This window comes from Leptonychotes weddellii, unplaced genomic scaffold (assembly GCF_054177405.1).
Source record: "Leptonychotes weddellii isolate Sample4059 unplaced genomic scaffold, ASM5417740v2 HiC_scaffold_1917, whole genome shotgun sequence".
In the NCBI taxonomy this organism is placed as follows: domain Eukaryota; kingdom Metazoa; phylum Chordata; class Mammalia; order Carnivora; family Phocidae; genus Leptonychotes; species Leptonychotes weddellii.
The window spans coordinates 1-13,674 of NW_027777118.1; the positions used below are offsets into that span (position 1 = coordinate 1).

Consider the following 13,674-nt stretch of genomic DNA (forward strand, 5'->3'; position numbering starts at 1 on the left):
GAGGGGTGGTGAAGGCACCACCTCTGCTACCACCACGCCCTCGGCCACCACGGAAACCAAGACCTCCTCTGCCTCTGTACCCGCCACGGCCACGGTTTGGACGAAGTGGGATTCCAAATGTTTCGGCATTTAATCTTCTTTCTTCAGCCCAGGTTGGTCTCCGTTCCCTATTATCATCACAAGAAATATTATCAAAGAAGGATTTGGTTTTGTCATAATAGCAATTAGGGCCAAGTGGATCTTCTTCATCTGCATTTCCTTCACTGTTTTGGGTATCAACTCCTGAGTCTCCTTTATCTTCACCATTTACAGGCTTCTCCTGCTTCTCAAGTTTATCTTCTTTCAATTTAAGTTTATTATGAAATTCTCTGTCTATTTCCTCCTTGTTAAATTGTGCATTTGCACTTTCAAAGTCAAAGTCTTTCTCAAATTTCATTGGACCATCTCGTCGAATACCAAATCGTCCCCTGCCACCTCGATGACCCCCACGCCCTCTCCTTGGAGCTGAAGGAGCACCTGGAACTATTTGTCTCTTGCTATCATTTCTGAGTTGCTCATTTTCTGGTCTTGAAACTTTGTGTACTTCAGCTCGCCTGTGCTCTTGATTCTCTATTGCTTTCTGGCTGGTAGATGGTAAAGGCCTGGTTGATACAGGGCTCCTTCTCCCAACAGGTGCTGGAGCAGGTAAGTGGGCCGAGGCGGTCTGTACTGCTTGTTCCATGGTTGGGCTTTTTCTCAAAGGGTCTAACTGGAGGGCTTGAACGACCTTGAGATAACTATGTTTTTAGCGATCTTGTATCCTGTGTAAAGGCAGAACCAACTGCAGTACTTTGGGATAGGGTACCACTGTTTGATGTTTCTGTTCCAAAGGATGTCAAAGAACTTCCAGCAACACCGACAGCACCAAAGTGCTGCCCGACTAATGAACTTGGACTGAACTGACTGTATGTCGACATCCTGCCAAAAGGTCCATAGGAACCCACTGACTGGAATGAAGAAGTAGGTGAGCCTAGTGAAGACTGAACGATAGCTGGGTCCTGAGGCAAAGAACATTGTGGTTTTGGTGGCTCACACACAGTGAGGTCTTTAATATCACTCCCACGGAATATGATGTATTCAAAGACTTCATCTCGAGGTGGTATTGGACGATCTGTTGGTCTGTCTTCTGTACCAAAGGACCGGACTTTGGCGAGGGCTACGGTGGAGTTCTCGGTGTCGATGGTGTAGAGGATGCCCTCGTAGCGGATCTCCGCCGTGGAGATAAGGCTGATCTTGCTGCCGATGTAAGGGGTGCCCCCGCTCATGGCGCCGCCGCCGCCGCCGCTCCGGGCCGCTCGCAGAGAGGCCGATCCCACGCCGCTGCCGCCGCTCCGCAAGCCCGCTCGCTCCGTCGGCGCCTACAGCAGCCGCCTCAGACCCAACATGGCGGCGGCGCCGGCTCCGCTACCCTCCCCCAGCCTCCCGCCCTCAAGCCGCGGCGCGGCGGCGGCCTCCTTTGTTGTTAATATGCCCTGTGACTTTGAACAAATTATTTACTTGGCTAGGCTATTTATTAACCCCATATATAATTAAGATGATGAGTGAGCTTTATAAAGAGTCTGAAATTAATTATATATAAAAATTTTGGTACCATGCATTTTTTTAACTTTTAATTTTGAAATAATTCTAGATCAATAGAGAGTGACAAAGATAGGTAGTTTCTCTGTATTCTTCCTTTGACTTCCTTTAATGTTAATATCTTACATGGTTATGATATATTTGTCAAAACTAAGAAATTAACATTAGTATAATACTATACTAATATTATATACTATATAATATTGGTATAAACCTCAGGCTTTGATTTGATTTCACCAGTTTTTCTACTACCTTTATTCTGTTTCAGGATCTAATCCCAGATCTCATATTGCATTTAGTTGTCATGTCTCTTTAAGTCTCTTTCAAACTGGGACAACTTCTCAGTCTTTCCTTGTCTTCATAATCTTTACACTTTTGAAGATACTGGTTAGGTATTTTGTTAAATGTCATTTGTTAAATGTCCCCTCATATTGGATATGTTTGATATTTTCTTGTGACTAGATGGAGGTTTTGGATTTGGGGGGAGGAATATCACAGATATTATGTATTCTTTCCATTGCATCATATCAAGGGTAACATGATATCTACATAACTTTTCATTGGTGATGTTTATCTTGATCACTGGTTAAGATGGTGTCTGTCAGGTTTCTTACTCTAAAGTTACTATTTTTCTTTTTCCATATTCCATTCACTAGAAGCAAGTCACCAAGTCCAGCCCATTCAAAAGGGAAGGGCTTTACACCTCCTAGAGGGATGGGTATCAAGGAACTTGTGGTCATATATTGAAACCATATTTAGTAAATTTGGGGGAGAAACTTTGGGGCTTTGCAAAGATCTTGTTTCTCTTTAAAGTTTCACCTACAAATTTTAGCATTCATCAATGGATCATGCCCACTGCAATTCCTTCTACACTGATTAACTGGAATTCTTCTGTAAGAAAGAACTGTCCCTTCTTTCCCAGTGTTTTATTTATTCACTTATTTACTTATGTCAGTATATCCTTATGGAGATTTACTTTATGCTTAGCTTGATAATCTGATATTATTATTACTTATTATATTGTTTAAGTTGCTTTTGCCATTAGGAGCTCTCTCAGATTGGCTTGTGCGTCCCTTTGACATAACCCATCATAGATTTTGGCTGTGTGTATGTGTGTGTGTGTGTGTGTGTTTGTTCACTTCATTACTCTGTGTCACTAGAAGACAATGCTTGATTCCTTTAGGAGGCTCTGAAGGATAATCTGTTCCATACCTGCTCTCTCCTGGCTTCTGTTGGTTGCTGACAGTGCTTGGCATTTCTTGGTTTGCAGCTACCTCGCTCCAATCCCTGCCTGAATCATCGCATGTGACTTCTTCCCTGTATGTCTCTCTGTGCCCTGTCTTCATAAGGACACCGGTCATTGGATTTAGGGCCCACCTTAGTACAGTATGACCTCATCTTAAGTAATGACCTTTGCAAAGACCCTTTTTCCAAATAAGGGCAAATTCTGGCGTTCTGGGTAGATGCGAATTTTGGAGGGACACTATTCAACTCACTAAAATGCTTAGAAATCAAGATCTGGGCATCGCATTTTAAAATAAACAATCATTCTGTATGTGTGTGTGTGTATTATATATATAAATAAAAATGTGATATTTTGTAAGATGTTACAACCTATTTGATAACTGCATTGCTTTACTCCTTTGTTTTACATTGTATTTCCAAGTCAAGAGATTTCTTTAGATGTGCTATTGAAGATACATTTACTTTCTGAATTTTCAGTATGTAAATTTAAAAATATTTTTGTATAAATCAAATCTGTTGTGCTGGGTGATAATGATGTTGTTAAAAGAGCTTATTTTCAGTCTTTCAGATGACCAGAGAAAAGCCAAAACCATAAAATTTACATTGCTTCCACTTAGCTTAAAGCAATTTAAATCTCTGGGGCGCCTGGGTGGCTCAATTCTTACGCGTCTGCCTTCGGCTCAGGTCATGGTCCCAGGGTCCTGGGATCAAGCCCCACATGAGGCTCCCTGCTTGGCAGGAAGCCTGCTTCTCCCTCTCCCATTTCCCCAGCTTGTGTTCCCTCTCTCGCTGTGTCTCTCTCTGTCAAATAAATAAATAAAAATCTTTAAAAAAAAAACAATTTAAATTTCAATGTTTAAATTGTGAAATATTAAAAAGATACAGGAAAGGTACACAATAGTAAACACAATGTACCCACTATCCATATTTAACACATGGTTTGGTAGTTTTTACGACATGAATCTTTAAAAACTAAGTAAATTATTCTAAAAAGAACTAAAATATTGGTATAAAATTGAAAGCCTTCTTTGTATCATGTATAATCAAACTCATATCTATAATAATCATGTCTGCAAACATAGCATTACTTTGTGTTTTCATATTTATGTAAATGAAATATTTATCAAGATTTATCTACATTAATACATGTAGATATAATATATTTTAATAACCACATATTATACAAATTTCTGGATTTTAGAAAAATATAGAATGATTAACTATTAATTCATTTTTCTATTCAAAATTTAGGTTGTTTCATTTTTCAATATTAAAAGTATTTTTCAATAGATACCCATGCACAAAGAATTGTTGATTCTTAGTATTCTTAGTAGATGCTTAGCTCTAGTGGATATTACCAAATTGTTCTTCAGAGTGGTTATTCTTGTATACATGCCTATTAGCAATGCAGACAAGGTTCTGCTTCTCCAAGTCTATGCCTATATGATATTATCTTATATAGTTTTATATGTATATATAACATATATTTTTATTTTTGCCAATTTGATAGGTATGAAATTATATCTCATTGTTTTTATTTTAAGATTTTATTTATTTATTTGAGAGGAGAGAAAAAGAGAGAGAGAGAGAGCACGAGAACAGAGGGAGAAGCAGACTCCTGGCTGAGCAGGGAGCCTGACGTGGGGCTCGATCCTAGGATCCTGAGACCATGACCTGAGCTGAAGGCAGATGGTTAACCAACTGAGCCACCCAGGAGCCCCTATCTCATTGCTTTAATAAACATTTCCTTAATTTCTAGTAATATTGAGCTTTAAATATGTTTATTGGCAATTCAGATTTTCCTTTTATGATCTGTCTATTTAAATTTTATTTATTTATTTATTTATTGTTATTTTTAGAAACATAATGCATTCAGAAATTAAATATTGATTAGTTATAGGCAATACAAATATAATTTTGCAATTTATGGCTTATGTTTAGTATTTGTTTTTGTTGTCATACAGAAGCTTTAAATTTCAATGTAGTGAAGTGAATCATGCTTTTCCTTTGTTTCCTTTGTGTGTGTGTGCATGTGTGTTATTTTAAAAACTCTTCTTACTCTGAGGACATATAACTGTTCTTTTAAATTACATGTTTATTCCCTCTGGATTATATTTTTCATAATATAAGATAAATATTCTTTTATATTTTGTTTTTCCATTTGGCAGCTCAATATTTCCAACATCATGTGTTGAATAATCCATTATCTCTCTAGTGATGTGGGTGTAAAATCACTATCTCTTGTATATTCTAAGTAGACATATCTGCATCTATCTGCTTCTGGGCCACCTCTTCAGTTCCATTTCTCTATCTGTCTGTGCCAAAATTATAATATTGTAATTTCATCCTATTATGCTATTTATTAAGTCAAATCTTCCCATTTTACTTTTCTATATAGGTGGTATAATGTACTGGCTTACCATGAAATGTTTGGAGATAGCATATTAGAGGAAAATCTCAATTCTATCTTCTTTTAACAATACGACATTGGCCAGGTACTTGGACTTTTTGTGTCTCAATTTTTCATCTGCAAAATGAAAGCATTAATAGTTTCTATATCATGGGCGCCTGGGTGGCTCAGTTGGTTAAGCGACTGCCTTCGGCTCAGGTCATGATCCTGGAGTCCTGGGATCGAGTCCCGCATCGGGCTCCCTGCTCAGCAGGGAGTCTGCTTCTCCCTCTGACCCTCCCCCCTCTCATGTGCTCTCTCTCTCAGTCTCTCTCTCTCAAATAAATAAATAAAATCTTTTAAAAAAAATAGTTTCTATATCAGAATGTTCTTTCAAAACTTAAGTGTTCTTATTCATGTAAAGCATTAGAATTATTCCTGACAAATAGTAACTACTAGATAATTAGTTATGACTTCTCTTGGTCTTATTCTTTTTGTTGTGAATTTTAGGGTTAGCATTTTGAAGAGTTAAATAAACCCTATTCAGATTTTTAATTGAAAATTCACTGAATTCATAGAGTAATTTATGTTCTCTGGCTGATTCTGTGAATCAACTTTGTTTGAGCAGAATTAATTTTAACTCTAAGTGGTGACAGAATCTAATGTGATAGTAGTCCTGATAAACAATATTGTGTGGAGTAGCTTTGCAAAGTCTCATGACTATTAAGTAATTTTAGAAATGTGAGAGTTTTTTAAAGGATAGAGGAGTAACTTAACAATCATGTAAAATCAGGCCCCATGTTACAAATGAGGAACTTGAGGTCCTGAAAACTGACTTCTCAGTGGGTCACAGGTGATCGGGAGCAGTCCTTGGGCTCACAGCTGAAGTGTGGCTCTCTGAGTACACTAGAGTATCTTTTATCAAAAATAGATTGATTTAAAAAAATAGATTGATTCATTGTTATTAGGGAATTAAAAAATAATAGGACAGGGAGCCTGGGTGGCTCAGTTGGTTAAGCGACTGCCTTCGGCTCAGGTCATGATCCTGGAGTCCCTGGATCGAGTCCCGCATCGGGCTCCCTGCTCGGCAGGGAGTCTGCTTCTCCCTCTGGCCCTCCCCCCTCTCATATGCTCTCTCTCATTCTCTCTCTCTCTCAAATAAATAAATAAAATCTTTAAAAAAAAATAATAGGACATATTAATGTTAAAAATCTACTGAACATTACTTGGTGTCCTTTGATAACTGACTACACTTAAGTATTTTAAAGTGGCCCCAGTGAACAGGAACATACGCTGATGTTTTGGAGAATATTTAATTGAGATTCTCAGCTGAGAAAAATGGCATATAAAAATCAGCTTTTACTTGGTTTTGATATTTGCCTCAAAAGAACTCTGGATTCCTTCTCGTCATATTTTTTCTCTCTCTCTCTCTTTTTTCTACAGAGTCTATTAATCACTCACTACTCTGTAAATAATTAGAGGTTTGGAGCATGCTGATCAGCTCTGGTTTGTGGTTGGTGCAGTATCAGGCATGCACAGTGCTCAGCAAGCCCTCTTGGACAGTGGTTTGGGAAGGACAGTAAGGGTGCTGATTAGGTTGTTTGTGAAAACACCTAATTTCTGAGTCACACCCACCTTATAGTAAAAATTGTATTTGACTGCAATTCATGTTTCACAATCCTGCTTTGCTGTCATCTCTTCTGTGAAGCCATTTCCGACATTACCAGTGGAAAAAGAGAAAATGTTTGTAAATAACTTCATCTTTAAAAAAATGAATGTAACTGCATCATAACTGGATAAAAGGCTATCAGGTGACTCTAAGAATGTACTTCAAAGACCATGCACCTGGCACTATTGCTTGCAAACCACAGATAAAAATCCTAGTGATTAGGTTAAAGGAGGAAAACTTCTACTTATTTTTCAGGTAGTTCTGCTGCTTAAAGCAGGCAGATTCTTGATTCAGTCCCTTGTGGAGAAGGGTTTTACAGAGAAAAAAAAAAATCTTCATTTGTTGTCTACTCATTGGTCCATTTTTTGCTAATTCACATTGAATTTGTGATTTCCATTTCTTTTTGGAATGCACCGACTCAGACAGATATAATTGAAAGGCACTTCTACTTCAAAGCCTCTATTTTCAGTAGCTTGTAACCAAACTAATTAACTGGTGAAATGAAATGATTCATGCCTATTGTCAGTTGAAAAGTGAATTTAGCAATATGGAAACAAAATCCTTGATGTTATTTTAGAGGATTAGATTAAAACAATCTGTATTTTGGTAAACATACTTTGATAAAAATTCTTTGGTGATATGAGTCATCCTTGACTCTGTCATTTAGATCAAACAAGTAAATGTCTGTCCAAGAAAAATGCCTGTTTTTGATTCTCCTCATCAAGAACATAGGTGTGAGGGGCGCCTGGGTGGCTCAGTTGGTTAAACGACTGCCTTCGGCTCAGGTCATGATCCTGGAGTCCCGGGATCGAGTCCCGCATCGGGCTCCCTGCTCGGCAGGGAGTCTGCTTCTCCCTCTCCCACTCCCCGTTTGTGTTCCCTCTCTCGCTGTGTCTTTCTCTGTCAAATAAATAAATGGAATCTTTGAAAAAAAAAAAAGAACATAGGTGTGGTTTCATCCTGCTAAAGAAGTAATTTTCATATGTTAAAAATAAAACAAGGTTTCTACAATCTTTAATACTTCATGTCCTATGCCTCCATAATGTTCATTTTTAGGAATGTACAGGCAAAGCCAGTAATGGTTATAATATTATGATTAACAATCAGCCACATCCAAATTTGTTTCTTCACTCAATTCTAATTAGTAAAGTAACATTGAACAAGTTACTTAAATGTTCAGTACTATAAAACAGAGAAGCAATACCTAATTTATGAAACTGTTATGGAAAGTAAATATGATATGAATAAGTATAAACATTTAGACCATTTAGATATGGAAGCAATTTTGTTTTCTTTCCTTCTGCTCTTCTTACTACTCACAAAAGAATGAAACACAATCCTTAGAGAACAATTTAAGGCCTTTCTGTGTTTATAGAAAGGACAGCTTGTATCTTTGAGTATAGAAAGACATCAGGAGATGTCACCTGAGGATGACTAAGGAGGCAAGAAACCAGTCAATCTTAAGGAAGTTGTGCCCTAGTGGAGAAGACTCAACTCTCTTAGAACACCTGGGTGAGCAGATATAGTGAAAGCTCACCAGAGTAACCAGGAGGTCTTTGGAGCTGAATCATATGTCAACCACCCAACTATTCACAGGGGCAAGATTGCTCTATTGTTTATGCCCAAGGTACTATAATGTTGACATCCAATTGGGATCGGGGGGGATTTTATCTTGTCAGCCTCCAACACCTCACCTGTTGATTGCCAGTAAGAGTGAGATGAGTGAGACGCAATGTGTTCCCAAACCAATTCCCACATCCCACCAACCCGGTATACAAACACAACATGCCAGACCACAAATAAATTCAATTCTCTAGTCATAACTATATCATGGAGGATATGAATTTAGGAGAAATTTAAAGTTAAATATTCAAATTTCACTTAGAGAATAGAAAGACAAGGAAATAAGAATAAAAAAGAGATAAGAATCAGATAGTAGAATTATGAAAGCAGAAATCAGTTTACTGTTTTTGTTTATCTTAATATGGATATAGAAGATTAGATACATTTTTTTGGCATTTCATCATTAAGAATAACAAGGTTCTATCTCCTGGTCACTTATTATTTAAGGAATCTTGTGGCATGAACAATAATTTGCTTATAACCCATCAAGGTAAAATAGCAGAGAAATAGCATGGTCTGAGAGAGAAATGCCAAACTTTTGAATTACAATAATGATACTCAATGTGATATAATGAGTTAATAAAATCCAACAATGATACTTATCTCTAAGCCTAAGTAATGGGAGAATAATGAATCATGTGTATATCACTAGAGATTTTGGTTAGGAGATGCCTTCTGAAAGTTCTATAAATGTCTACTGCACTTGAAGGAGAACAATATACACAGAAGGATAGTGACTTATCTCTGGGACAAGGGGGAAACAATAGGATGGAGTTTGTGAGGGACATAATGTTTTTATTCCTTCAGTCTTAAACATCAGTGACAAATCTGTTTAAGCTGAGTAATAGATTATTGGGTTCTTGTAAATTATTTTCTGTATGTTTCTTTATGCTTATTTTTTATTATAGAACATTAGAAATGGGGATATGATTAATGCATACTAATAAGATTTTTATTATGTGTTTTTTCCAAAACTTTGTATTTAAAATGAGGAGCTTTAGCTATGGGGAAAACATTTAAAAAGCATGATGTCTCCAGGTGGGCAGTTCATTAAAGCTCATTTCGTGTCGTGATCCATCCTACAGCCTCCGGTGGAGGGCCCTGCACCTGTCTTGAGCATATACCCAAGAAAAGATGTGTGAGTCTTTTTTTTTTATTTTTGATGTAGTGTTCCATGATTCATTGTTTGCATATAACACGCAGTGCTCCATTCAATATGTGCCGTCTTTAATACCCATCACCAGGCTAACCCATCCCCCCACCCCCCTCCCCTCTAGAACGCTCAGTTTGTTTCTGAGTCCATAGTCTCTCATGGTTCGTCTCCCCCTCCGATGTCCCCCCCCCTTCATTTTTCCCTTCCTACTATCTTCTTTTTTTTTAATAAGTAACAAAATCTTAAAAAAAAAATAAAGAATGCTAGATAATCTGTTGCATTTAATTAATAGCCAGACTCACATTAAAAGAAGTGATTCAAAAGGTTTTCACATGTTGACCACCTGTTCTGTGGAACACCAACATTATCAAGAAATAATTTTGGTCTTGGAAGTAAGGCAAATGAGATATATGCCTTTGCTATTTCAAAGGGTACAAACTGGCAAAATCTAGATTTCATAGAAAATATGATCAACATTTATCATGAGTTATAAAAATACCTTGTAGAGAATTTTTCCCTTACACCATTTGTATATACATATTCATATAAATGTATATATGGCTATATAATTGTGTAAATACATTACACAACTTTCTGCCTCAATAAGGTTTAATAAACAGACGTGTTGATCATAATTGACCTTCTCCTGATGGTTCATTATCCTACTGAAATGAGCATGGCTGTTAAGCTTGCATTTAAGGGCCCAGGATGTTCCAATTATTGGTTTCATTTCATCTGGTATTGAGAACTTCTTATCTTGTGTAATCTGGCACAAATCAATGAAAAGCATACTGTTCCATTTTTAATTTGCATATAATTTGAATGCAATAGGAGCCTGTCTTTGGAATTAGAGCTTTGTAATATCTTGTGCTCAAGATGCCTATTTCTGTTTACTCCTATTTTTAGAAAGATATGACTTCTGAACTTAATATGTGCACCCAGAATTCAATGAATTATCCTGCTTCTTCTAAAAATATACTAAGCTTAAACTCTTAGAAAAAATGGTGCTGTTTACTGAACTCCAAAGGTTACTTGTAGACGAAAAAATTAGAAACACATTGCCATCGATATACTTCATTTTGACTATTGAAAGTTTTACATATATCAATATTTTACAGAATAATTTCAAATAATTTTTGACAGTATGGGTAGTGAAGACGTCCACAAATGTTTATCTGAAGTCCCTCTCTCCCTTGTATATTCATCACTATTGTGATTTAAAATAATCACAGGACTTCATCACTAATAAAATATTTTAGAATATTTCCATGAGCCCAGATGGCTAAAAAAAAATTCAATGAATCACCAGAAGTCAGGTTATGGATTAAATAGCTCTCATTACTCTTAATTTCTTTCAAAGCCTCAGTCAGTAGGATGTTTATAGTATTGCTGAGTTGGTCTTTTCTCATTTGATTCTAATAACTGTAAGCCAGAAACCAAGATACCTAAGATGCATAAATATGTAAACATGTGGCTTACCACAAATGTTTAAAGTTCTGGAGTTTTACTAGCAGAGACAATCTAAGCTTAAATTAATTGAAAAATGAAGAAGGAAGTCATTAACATAAAACAACACAGGATTTTTTTTCTTGAGATAACGGTCTACTTCCCCCCGCCAAAAGGATGAAATTATTAACTACAATACAGCCTTCTCCAGTACAAATCAAAATAGATTCCAAAAGTACTCATCTTGTACTTTTCATGCTTTTATATGAGTTTTGAAATATGCTTCCTGAAAAAGACTAGATATAATTATTCTTGTGGTTTATTGGTGGTCTTAAGAATTGTACTTCAAGATAACATTTTTAAGGATCCTGGCAGCCTACAGCTAGCCCTAATGTCCTCGATTTATTACCTCCCCCCACTGAAGTCGATCCTTGAAAGGAGCAACTGAGAACCTGTAGGAGAAGCCAATTCAGCAAACCTAGTTGAAGGAGCAGCCAATGGTGTCCTGGAGGCTGTTTTCATGAACTCAGGAGAGCCAGCTGTGCATATCTCTTCCCAACTCTGTGTCAGTGACATGGTGTTGGTAATTTGGCCATGGTAGGAGTGTTACACCAGAGAAATCAGAAAATGCTACAAATCAAGCCTTTTCATCTTTCTTCCTCCTCCCCACCCCCAACCCAGAGAGCCAACTTTTTTTTTTTTTTTTTTTTTTCAGAGAGCCAACTCTTAAAGATTTCTGAGCAAACCACTGGATACAAATCATAATAGGATAGTTTCTGATAAAGATTCAAATATATTTTCTTTTTTTTTTAAAGATTTTATTTGTTTATTTGTCAGAGAGAGAGCACAAGCAGGGGAAGCAGCAGGCAGAGGAAGAAGCAGGTTCTGCTCCCTGCTGAGCAAGAAGACTGATGGGGGACTCATCGCAGGACCCTGGGATCATGAGCTGAGCCTAAGGCAGATGCTTAACTGACTGAGCCACCCAGGCATCCCTTCTTTTGGTTTATAAAAAGTACAGTGATATTCTCATTTAGATTGTTACAAGTGGAATGAATAAGGAAATAAGAACAATGAGTCAAATCAATGGTAATACCATTTTTCCTTTAGATGGCAGATTATGGATTATTTATTAATTTATTCACTTAATCATTTCTTGTTTTGCTCTGTCTATACTGTGTGCCAAACACTATGGCTAGGTGCAATTTTTTTGAAGATGAATAAGAAAGGCATTGCACTCAAAAGGCTCAGATCTATAGGTAAAATCACATAAATAAAGGCTATGTATTAAATGTAAATGTGGAGATGTGCATGGGATATTATAGGAACACCAAAGAAGAGAACCTGTAACAGGATAATGAGTTCTTAGTGGATTCCTAGAGGAGGTGCCACCTAATTTCTGAATAAAACCTCTTGGAATGTAGGTACTACAATATATACTGTTTATTAAATCATTATCAAAGAAATGGATCCTGTCACTTAAAATCCTGTATTTAACAGTATATATTTAAGAGTCCTAAATCTATCACAACAAAAACATCTTTCCCTTTAACCTAGAACAGACCTCTATTCTCTTTGGATCTAGCTGTACATCTGTCATGATGTCATGGTATTTTCTACATTCAAATTGTCAAAGAGAATTTGGTTTGTTTTCAGACTATGCAATAGTAGCTACATGTAATGGGAAGAAAAGCAACATTTTCAATGTAGATTTTATTTTTTAGGGCCCTGATATTTATGTCCATACATATACTTGCTTAAATTGTTTTGGCATATGTCAGAGAAAATATATTTTTTGCTTGGCAAATGAGGGCTTATATGACCTTAGTTGAAAAAATGATAAATTCTTTAAAATGTTGCCAAAAATGAATTCAAACACTTGAATGCACAGGGCGTGTCCAGATTGCACTAGATGCTTTTTGAATATTCCCAGAGATGGCATTATTATCTTTGCAAACAAAAGTAATTACTAATAGAATCCCATAACTATAGGTTTTATGTGAAGAATTCACTAACAATGGCAATAATAAACTCCATTTCAGACCTCAGACACTTGAGTACTGAAGTCAGAGAAATCACCTAAGAATCTGAGTACTAATGAATAAAATGTTATTTATCCAAATTTGGGACCATCTAACTTGACTAAACATGAATGTGGTACTTGTAAGAACCCAGAATCATTGCAATAAGGCAAGGGTTTCAAATTATGTTACATTACTGAATGCTTATTTTCATCAACTGGTTTGTGTTGAGCATTAGCTGCTGAGGGGTTATTAGTAAATTTACAAAAATGTTCCCTGAGGTAATTTTCCAGTGGTGAGGTATAAAGCATAGTGAAGACATAAAGAATCATTCTTAAAATTAAATCTGTCAGAGAGTGGTCTACTTAGCAGACTCCAAACAGGAAAAACTTAACATCCATGGAGCTGTCTGTATGGAGAAACATTATCAGGGTATAATGGTGAAGAAATGCTGACTGGATCCAATAGGATGGCTTAGAGGGCCAAATGGGAAGGTTACATGAAAGAAAGGCAA

General features: G+C 36.7%; 1 pseudogene; it reads right to left on the reverse strand.

The window, feature by feature from the left end:
• Nucleotides 1–4: 4 nt before the first annotated feature.
• On the reverse strand, nucleotides 5–1,359 carry LOC102741637 (protein LSM14 homolog A pseudogene; annotated as a pseudogene).
• Between the last annotated feature and the right edge of the window lie 12,315 nt (nucleotides 1,360–13,674).